The sequence below is a fragment of the Dasypus novemcinctus genome, chromosome 19 (genome assembly GCF_030445035.2).
Source record: "Dasypus novemcinctus isolate mDasNov1 chromosome 19, mDasNov1.1.hap2, whole genome shotgun sequence".
NCBI lineage: Eukaryota > Metazoa > Chordata > Mammalia > Cingulata > Dasypodidae > Dasypus > Dasypus novemcinctus.
In genome coordinates this window covers 54,224,890-54,233,449 of record NC_080691.1, presented here as the reverse complement: position 1 = coordinate 54,233,449, position 8,560 = coordinate 54,224,890, and positions in this window count along the sequence as shown.

The following is an 8,560-nucleotide window of genomic DNA, read 5'->3' as shown; positions in this document are numbered from 1 at the left end:
CTTTTTTGGTCCTAGTGGCAAAGATTTCCACTCAACTAGAAAACGTGCAGATGAGGACTGGGAGGTATTTGTAGCTTGCAGATCATGGCATTTCAATGAAATCAATTAGTATTACTAGATCTTCATGAGGCATATTGCTGATTCTTTAGACTCCTGGGTCTCTCATGGGTCCCTGGCAAGGTTTATTTTTTACATATGCCAGGCACTGCTGGCATATGATATTAGTGATAGTGGCTAGACTTGGAATGTAGAAAAATCTTTCTAACACTTCTTTAAGACGGCTTTTCCCCAAGTGTATGCTTTCATGGTAGTCCTGAACTATGGTTGTGGTTAATATTTGAGGCACAACTATTCCGTGATCGGGCAATGTCCACTACCCATTTGCTCTTTGTTTCCCATTCTCAAAGAGTATCCACTCTCTCGTGTTTTGAGTATATTATCTTTCCCAGTGTTTCAGAGGCTGCAGGATCAGAGCAGTCAGTGTATACTGGAGTTTCTGATAATTAAGAGGTTGATGAATGAGGGCAGTGGTCAGGTTTTCTGATAGGGATCTTTTTGATGTGTAACTTTCTTTTCTTTATTTTTTAATATTACATTCAAAAAATATAAGGTCCCCATATACCCCCACCCCCCTCACCCCACTCCTTCTCCCATAACAACAATCTCCCCCATCATCATGAGACATTAATTGCATTTAGTGAATATATGTCTGAGCACCGCTGCACCTCATGGTAAATGGTCAACATCATAGCCCACACTCTCCCACAGTCCACACAGTGGGCCATGGGAGGACATACAATGTTTGGTAACTTTCCTTGCAGCACCACCCAGGACAACTTCAAAACCCAAAAACGCCCCAACATCTCATCTCTTCCTCCCACTCCCTACCCCCAGCAGCCACCATGGCCATTTTCTCCCCAATAATGCAACATTTTCTTTGATTACTAATCACAAATAGTTCATGAATAGAATATCAGTAAGTCCACTCTAATCCATACTCTATTCCTCCATCCTGTGGACCTTAGAATGGTTGTGTCCACTCCACATCTATATCAAGAAGAGGCTTAGATTTCACATGGATGCTGGATGCAATTCTCCTGCTTTCAGTTATAGGCACACTTGGCTCCCTGGTGTAGTGGTTGACCTTCTTCACCTGCATGTTAGCTGAGTGGGGTAAGTCCAATAAAACAGGGTGTAGGAGTTGCAAGTCTGTTGAGGCTCAGGGCCTCGCTATTCCATGGTCAGTCCAGAGATTCAGGTTGCCTGGGTATACATTAAACCCCAGCACCAACTACAGTTCCAGTGAAAATAACGGGAGAGACTTGCGGACAAAGATCACATATAAGTCCAGCTCCATCACACAGAAACACAAACTCCAAATAAATTTTTGAGTTGTTGATTGTATAATTTGACATATGAATTGAATGAGGAGATGTAAGAGACAAGGACTAAAGAAAAGAAGCAGCAAATATCAGTAGTGGTATTATGAGGGGTAAAATGATTGATTTCAGGGATAAGAAATAAGAAATGAGGATACCCATGATTGAGTGGATTTTTAGACCTGTTTGGACACTAATGGAAAAGGGATACTGAGGAATGTTTGTGAAAGAAGGGGGTTTAAGTTTATTAGGGCAGGTGGGTGGTGCATTATGACTGAAGGGGGAATATTGTTCCAAACATGGGTACAAAATTCTGTCTCCAATATGGGAAGGATGCCAGAAAGAAATGGGGAAGGTATGGATGTGGTGGACAAAAGGAGAAGGAAGTTAATTTGTGAGGATGGGAAGTTAGAGGAGATAGAAGAGTGTAGTTGGACAATATGTCACAGCCTTGAAGAGGTGAAGAGCAAATAGGGATTACAAGGAACTGATGAAAAAAAGTGAAATTCTCTAATGGGCATATGAGTGATTTGGTGATTAAAGGAGAAGGGAGGATGCCATCAACCCCACAATAGAGATTGAGGAAGTGGATAAAAGTTCTGAATATTCTAGGAAAACTGAATATGTGACCCCCATATTAATTATATCCACCCTTGATGTTAACCTTCAGTTTGGACTTATTGATGGAGATGTAGAGTCTTTTCAAACCATTTATTTTTATTTATTTATTTTTTTATTTTATTGACTTTGTAATAATATTACATTAAAAATATATATATGAGGTCCCATTCAATCCCACCCCCCCACCCCACCTCTCCGCCCCCCCCCCAGCAACACTCGTTCCCATCATCATGACACATCCATTGCATTTGGTAAGTACATCTTTGGGCACCTCTGCACCTCATGGTCAGTGGTCCACATCATGGCCCATACTCTCCCCCATTCCATCCAGTGGGCCCTGTGAGGATTTACAATGTCGGGTGATTGCCCCTGAAGCACCATCCAGGGCAGCTCCATGTCCCAAAGACGCCTCCACCTCTCATCTCTTCCTATATTTCCCCATACCCATCAGCCATCCTGTCGACTTTTCCCAATCCAATGCCACCTCTTCTATGTGGACATTTTTTTAAAAAAATTATTTATTTATTATTATTTTTTAAATTACATTAAAAAAAATATGAGGTCCCATTCAACCCCACCGCCCCCGCCCCCCACTCCCCCCACAGCAACACTCTCTCCCATCATCATGACACATCCATTGCACCTGGTAAGTTCATCTCTGAGCATCACTGCACCCCATAGTCAGTGGTCTACATCATAGCCCAGACTCTCTCACGTTCCATCCAGTGGGCCCTGGGGGGATCTACAATGTCCCGTAATTGTCCGTGAAGCCTATGTGGACAATAATCCAAGGAAGTATGGAAAGGAGGATCCTGGCTCCAGGTCAGTAGAGCATGCTGGAGGAAGTTTTCTGGAATGAGAGTTTTCAGGACAGTCAAACTTCCAAAGACTATTATGACAACATACCAGTCAAGGCCCCACTGTATGCCTGGGGTCGGGGCAGGAGTGTGTTCAGTGCCCTTCCTTTCTGCACTTAAAACAGAGTCCCACTCTCCCCAGCCAGCTGCCACCACCAGAGTTCCACACCCAGTGCAGGATTCCCAGCAACTCAGCCTAAGGAATTCTCCTTCTCTGACACTAATAAAAAGAGAAGTGAATTGTTTTGGAGTATCAAGAGAATTTTGCTCAACCCTCCAGGTCTCACACTGATCAAGACACAGTTTTGGATTATCCTGCATGTCTCACCCTGACACAAACACTGTTTCTGGGTTAAGTTCAGAATGAGAGTGGGCAAGAGCCAGTATATCCTATTTCTTAAATTGAGGCAAAATCTTTCGTGTGGCCATTGAGGATATCCCTTTTTGACTTATGAGACTATTTCCAAACATGGAGCGGCAAACTTAGAGGACCTCAATGTATTCCCTTTTATTTACCAAATATTTGATTTCTTTCAGAATGTAATTTCATTGTCCCAGCCCTGGCTTTAGTGTTCTGATAAAAGATCTTGTCTGAATTCATTTTAACAGAGCTGAAAGAAGTTTAAACCTCACCATTTCCTCATAAAGATTGGGCATTATGTCACAGGGAAATGGAAGAAGAATGGTGTGGCTACTGAAGAATCAGTCTAAACTGAAGACCACATAGTTTACTAATGAGAAATGGAGATTAATAAATTTGAGAGGAGATGTCTTATGTTAGGAAAAACTCCAAGTACTGACCTTATAACTAACCTTCAGAAATGTCCAAAATTTGATTAGATTGTATTATAGAAATATTTAGACCTCACGGTATAGTTGTAACAAGTAGTGCAGTTGGCCAATATGCCAGATTATGTGCACTGGAAATGCCTGCAGTTGTCCAGGAAAGAAGAGAAAACACAGAAACTCTCCTTTCCTATTGTGGTGCTGGAATACAGCATGAGGTGTCTGATTATTCATTCTTTACCAGCTAAAAGTGCCTGCAATCAATGAATCAAAGTTGAATGCGTAATCACTGAATAAGTAGAACTTTACTGCATTGAAGTGTTTATTTTTCTGTAAAATGTTGATAAATAATATATTTTAAATGTGAAAAAAAAAAAGAAAATTTCCTGCAGTTACCTAGAGAGGCTGGCGCATGTCCCACCAGTTTCTTCCTTGTTGGGTATGGGACTTGAACTTAGGCTAGGGCTGCAGTCCATCTGGGTGGAAAAAAGTTCTTACACAGACAGTAGGGACAAGTCCCCTCATTTAAGTGGTACAGTTAAAATGGCAGCTACTGGCCTCTTTCCAAATTGGACAGGTTCAAAATTTAGCTGTTCTTAGGATTATATAAATACTTTAGCCAGCTAAATGTTCTAATTAGTAGCAAAAGTCAGTGACCAACTCTCCCTTTCTCCCCCATTTGTGGGTAATAGATTTTCCAACTCCATCCATGGAATAGCTCCCAAGGAGGCTTGTGCTACCACTCAAAGATGGGCACCAGCCTCTGAGCATGGATGCTCTAATCATGGAATTTCACTGCAGAAGGGCAGTTTCCCTCCTCTGTTCTTTCAAGAATATTGCAGGTTGCTCTTCTGGTCCCGTGAACCACCCAAACTTATGTTTTATAAAGCTCTGTGATTAGTAGCTGACCCTTGGAACTCCTTACTCACCTGCCATCTTGCCCCTCTGCTTATTTATTTTTAAACCTGACTTCTATTCAAACCAATGTTGCTTGATTATAAATTGCCTAGATATATTTTGTTTTGTTTCCATTGCTTTGTTTTCTTTATTATGCTTTTGTAATTTTTGGTTGTTATTTTTCTTATAATGTCTTTGTTGAGCATGCGATATGTGTGGGGTTGAGATTCTGAAATTATTTTTGAACAATTCTGGGCTATTCTTTCTTGAAAAATTTCTTCCTTTCTCTTTTCATTTTACTTCTGATATTTCATTTAAACATATTTTGCATCATTTAAGATTACCCCAAAACTTTGGAGAGTTTATATTTTCATTTTTCTTTCAGTTTTCCTTTCAGTTTGGGTTGATTCTATTGAGCAATCTTAAGATTCACTGCCTCTTTTCACCACATTTTCAATTCTATTATTGATTTAATCAAAGATATTCTTCATTTATGCTAGAGAATTATTATTATTCATTTATTTTAGATGTTCCTATTTAAATCTCCATTTTACATTACCCATCTATTTCACCTTGTCAACTTGATTCCCTTACTGTCCTTAAATACAAAACACCATTTTAAATGCCTCTGTGACAATCCCAAAATTTGAATTATTTGTGAGTGTAGCTCTAATGCTTGCTGTATTCTTTTCATTCATTTTTTTTTCATTCCCTTGCATATCATATTATGTTTTACTAAAAGCTTATCATGAGGTATTGGTTAAGAGGAACTGAGGTAAATAACCTTTTGCCATAAAATTTGATTATATGTAAAGAGTTGGGATCTATTCTATCTATGTTACACTATAGGTATCTGATACTTAAAAATCTTCTGTTGGCTTTGCCTAGCCTCTAACTTTGACTTTGATTTCCTTAAGTTGTCCTCCTTCTCTGAGAGCCTGTGTCTTGCAGCTCTTTCAGCTAAAGTCCACTTTTACTAGTGGACTATGACTAATGCAGTGTGCTGTAGGTTTTTATCTGTGGTGTGCAGGAGAGGCTATTTTAAACAGTCTACTATTAATTCTCAATTTTAGTGACTCTCTGCCTGGGGTCTGTGACCTTCACAAGTGCTTTCCAGTTGTATATATTACCCCTGTCCCTTAATCCCTTTTTTAACTGTGGAGTCCTCACTCTATTTTCTTGAAGTTCTTACCTCTTTAAATAAAAATCATTATAAACTTTATTGTTAGATTACTATTACAGAAAATTTATATAAAATGTATAGGTTTTATCTCAAAACTGCCTGTACACTAAGAGAGACATGGAGAAAAGTGGAGTTCTGGATCAAGGAAGGATTTCCTCTCGAAGCTGTAAAATGGCTTTGGAAAAAGTCTTGCCCTTGACAATTGCTTTTATTAATCAGGAGGGTCTGGTTATATTTCACAATGATTGCTCTTCCCCTCCCCATGCCAGACCACCCAAAGTACCTTCTAGATCCTCACCTCATGTATCTTTTGAGATATGCTAAGAAATTCTGAAAAGTTTTGTGACCTCAGGTCTTTGGAATTTCTCACTTTCAGGTGTGTACACACTCATCCTCCAACCTATCAGCAAAATGAAACTGCAGTGATATTACCAGTTTATGATTCTGGGGATTCTACGTGAGGCAAACAGACCTCAATTATGTCTCTCTGTATGAACTGTCTCCAAGTCAAGGTAATGGATTGCCTAGAGACTTCAGTTAACTGTTGGGCTGAAGAAAATAACTTTAATTTCTTTCTTTTTCAAAAAGTGTAACCGGATCTTTTGTTTTCTTCTAATGGACATGATCATCTGTTTTATGATTCCCATATCTTCAAATTCTTATCTTAAAAACTATGTGTAGCTTCTTCTTTTAAATTCATTTCTATGAAATAATCTATGCAATTTCAATAATTTTCCTGTGTCCAATAAGCATGTTTTATGCTCCACTATAAATAGTTTCTGAATATAAAACAGAAGGATGTGAAATAAATATTTTGTGTGTGTATATATATATATAAATTATTGATAGCTATTTCCTACTTGTATCATTGCCTTGGGCAATAAATTGAAAATATCAGTTATCATTCAGCCCCATTAAAATAATTCATGAATAATCTCTTTTAAGGCACTCAGCATTCTCTTTTCTCTTAATTTTTCACTGAAGATAGCCTTTCAGGGTAGCATTTACACTCCCATGAATCTCACAGTTAATTTTCACATGATTTATCATCATCTCCATGTCATCTATCAATTGTCTCAAAACCTACCCTATCAGCTTCATTCTCTATGGATAGCTCTCATTCAGCCTCCTTCTCAAATCTGTTTTAATATTACCTCAGCTTTCCATCACTGGTAAATACGTCACTTCCTCACGTTTTTCCCTTTTCACTGAATTCTTTTCTGAGATGATTATATTGCCTTTCTGTGAATATATATATTAATATACATATGTATATGTATATATGTATTATATATATGACTCAGTAATTAAAATCTCCTATACTATTCATTACTTTGATATACCTCTTGACATATTCCCTTTCATCCTTTGGTTTATTATTTTGTTCAGTGTAAAATTCTTATACTTTTGTGGGTATAACTGGATTGCCCAAATCAGACATTGGTAAGCTCTTTCTTATCAATATTTTATTCCTGTGTTTTCTTCTACATTAATGCAAAAACAATTTTCTATACCTTTATTTCCTAGGAACCACAATATCAAGAAAGTCACACTGACTATTATAATCCTGGACTTCCATCTCTTTAACGTAAAACCAAGTAATTCCCTGCCATAAGAATGAACACTTAATTGTGTAACATTTAAGAAAAATAAGAAGATAGAGAATAACATCTTGACTTTTTAATTCCTTAGAGACCAGGAATCCAGTGGTGGGATTTTTCAGTGCATGAGCCTTAAGTTAATACTCTACTGAGAGAAATGTCTTTCCAAGTGCTTTTATATGCAATGGTCTACTAAATATGTGTCTGTGATTCTCTCTTGCCTGTTCTTTGTTGAATGTTTTGAATTTAGATGGTTGATGTCTTCTAGAAATGGTTCAATAGTTGAAATGGTCAGAGGGATGGGAGGGGCATTCTCATGGCCAATAAACTCTGTACTGCTTTTAATAATAGAAAACATGTTTTAATTTTATTCACCGTGATGAGATAGAATCACAACTTTGGATGCAAACAACAGTAATTGACCACATGCAACACAACTGCATTATTCCTAGGTGTTGTGTGATTGATCATATTGAACTTAATTGAATTATTCCTGGAAGCTGTGCCAAAGGCAGTTGCTTGCAGATATCTCTCACATTACAAATTGTTAAAAGTAAGGTATTGACATGTGTTCTCAATTTCATTGCTTTCTCTCCATATACAAAGATCATGTGTTGGAAACTGAGGCATACTGGTCTTGCAAGGAGAGGATGTGCTGTTTCCATGGCTACACTTGCAATCTAAGGAATGTGGCAATTAAGAGTTTCTAGCAAACAGGATGAAGCTGTTAAGGGCTGGAAGAAAGACGAGCACGTACACTTTGTAATTAGATAGAACACTTAGACTTTGTACCTTGAGATAAGATTTTTCTTGAATTCCCTAGATCATGAGTAATGCTAATAGATAAGTGCCTGTTGTTTCTTGTTCTCATGTAGACTGCAGTATATAAAGAGCCCCTTGTAAACAATAAAGTTGACTGAGGAGTCTTTACTTTCAGAACCCCCTAATGCCAGCTCTGTCTCTTTCTTTCTCTTTGTTTCATTCTCTCTCTTTGTTTCATTCCCGATACCCTTTGGGCTCAAATCTCCAACATCTGGCACCCAACGTGGGGCCCAAAGAAGTTTTAGTGTCTTCCAAAACAGTATCAGGAAACTGCGGAAAGGAATCCTACAACGGTTGCGAATGATGTCCAAAGAAGTTGGACTCGAGTCTTTTGGTAAGTAACAGTGAAGTATTTTCAATTGTATAATTTAAATATATTAAGGAGGTTGAGGTGTGATTGGAATGAAAGTAATT